Consider the following 2,767-nt stretch of genomic DNA (forward strand, 5'->3'; position numbering starts at 1 on the left):
ATGTCGCAGGTGCGTTTGTTAACCCAAACAGCATTACTACAAATTCGTAATGTCCGTAACGAGTCCTAAAAGCGGTCTTTGACACATCCTCTTCTTGAACCTCCAACTGATGATAACCCGATCTTAAATCGATTTTCGAGAAATAGCTGGCTCCTTGCAACTGATCGAAGAGGTCATCGATCCTTTGCAATGGATATCTGTCCTTTATCGTGATTTTGTTCAACTCCCGATAATCAATGCACATCCTCATCGTGTCATCTTTCTTTTTGACGAATAAAATCGATGCTCCCCATGGCGACGAGCTTGGCCTGATAAACCCTTTATCTAAGAGTTCTTGTAATTGCTTCATCAGCTCTTGCATTTCTGTTGGGGCTAAACGATAAGGCGCCCTTGCGATTGGTGCCGCACCTAGTACCAAATCGATTTGGAACTTTACTTAACGTTCCGGTGGTATTCCCGGCAATTCATCTGGAAATACTTCTGGGTAATCGCTCACCAATGGAACATCATGTATTGCCTTCTTTTCGAGCTTGGCATCGATGATGTATGCCAAGTAAGCCACACATCCCTTCCGCAGACACCTATTCGCCTTAACTGCATTGATTAACCCTATGCAACACTTCTTTCAATCACCGTAAACATGAATTGTTTCTCCCTTCAGAGTCTGAATCTTGATCATATTATTATTGCATACTATTTGTGCATGATTGTTGGACAACCAATCCATCCCCAATACCACGTCAAAACCCCCTAAACACATTGGCATAAGCCTAACAGGGAAATTCTTACCATCTATAACAATTGTGCATTCATCAAATACTTTGTCTACCTCACATTGACTACCGTCGGCTGTTTCTATAGTGTAGGTTTTGTCTAGCCTACATGTACTCCTATTCAGAAAGTGGCAGAAGGTAGTAGACACAAAACTATCATTTGCACCTGAATCAAATAATACATGTGCATACACATTGTTAATAGGGAACATACCAGATACGACGTCGGGTGTTTCCTTGGCCTCCTCCAAAGTCATGTTGTAATCTCGGCCATGTCCCTCAGGTAGCTTCTTCCTATTTTTTGATCTCTTCCCAAATCCGTTATTCACTGTCTTTACATGGGGTGTCGCACCATTTCGATGTTTTGGATAGTTAGGTCATAAATTTCCCGTAGCCCCACATTCATAACAAGTTTTTCCTTCTTGGCACTCCCGCACGGTATGCCCAGGTTTGTCACATTTGTAGCATGTCAGGCTTCCTGCAATGCACTCTATCTCTTGTTGCATTTGTTACATGGAGGAATAGTGAATACCTCGCTTCGTGCTTTTTCCAGAGTTGGAGTCCATTTTGATTTCTTGTTGAACTTGTTCGATCCTTCCCATCTTCTCTTTGCATCTGTTCTATCACAATTCCCCCTAGAGTTGTTCTCCTCTGCCACCTTCGCCATCTCCACTGCTTGGACAAATGTGGTTGGTTTAGTCATGTCCACGTATCGTTTGATTGCGATTCTTAAGCCGTCTTTAAAGCAACCTATCTTTCTCTCCTCGGTAGTCACATGGTAACTGGCGAATCTCGCTTTCTCAAGAAAATCGTTAACATATTCCTGAACCGACAACGAACCTTGCTTTAATCTCAGAAATTCTGATTCTAGCTTGTTCACCTCCGATTGTGTGCGGTACTTATCCATCATCATCTTTTTCATCTGCTCCCAACTCATGGCAGCAATATCCTCATCACCTCTGATTGCACACTCAGACTCCCACCAATGCAATGCATTGTCCATAAAGGTTGTAGCAGCATAGGTCACTTTTTGATCTTCTGCGCATCTACAAATTTTGAAGCTACWCTGCATCTTGGTTACCCAGTTCATCAGGCCAACTGGGCCCTCTATTCCCTTAAATTCTTTCGGCCCGGTGCCTTTGAATGTTTTAAAATTGCATCCTTTCTTCTTTATTGTCAATTCAGTTTTCTCGTTGGTGGGCGACTCCACCTTCTCTTTAACAGATACTGTAATGACCCAAATACCACATTTGCATACAACACATATTTCATTACATAGAAACATGGATTACATCAAAAGTCCCACTAGTACAAGGATTACTATATGTACAAAATTGACATATAAAAATTTCCAAAACAAATCATGTACTACTACATGTAATATAACATGCATCTTCAAAAGCAGGCAAAAGATTAGGAAAAATAATCACATTTTCCCTTTTACATCCCCGGACCCAGCTATTCCAGCATTGCATAATTTAAAACAGAAAATGAGGGTTAGACCATACGGGTCTAATGAGGTTCCCTTCTATGAAATGCAGGGTGAAGATCACCAAAACATTTATTTCAAATCATTCATCGCATGAAGAAAATCTGAAAACATACAGCTTTGGTCCATCAGGCCTCTGGTTCCAAACCACACTTAGAAAATATTACGACACAGGACCAGAGCCCCTCTGGTCTCTCTACCAGAGCTTCTGCTCTTCACAACCAGAGCCGCTGGTTTTACTAACCAGACTTGGAATATAATTCGACATTCAGGACCAGAGCCCCGCTGGTCTCTCTTCCAGAGCTTCTGCTCATCATGACCAGAGCCTCTGGCTTCAAATCATACTTGGAATATATTTTTCAACACAGGACCAGAGCCCCTCTGGTCTCTCTACCAGAGCTTCTGGTCTTCATGACCAGAGCCTCTGGTTGTACTAACCAGCACCTCTGACTCATATAATTTCTCAAAAATGGTCTTTAGATAAACCTTCAACCAATAAGATAGC

Source organism: Cynara cardunculus, assembly GCF_001531365.2.
Source record: "Cynara cardunculus var. scolymus isolate 2C chromosome LG 10, CcrdV1, whole genome shotgun sequence".
Taxonomy (NCBI): domain Eukaryota; kingdom Viridiplantae; phylum Streptophyta; class Magnoliopsida; order Asterales; family Asteraceae; genus Cynara; species Cynara cardunculus.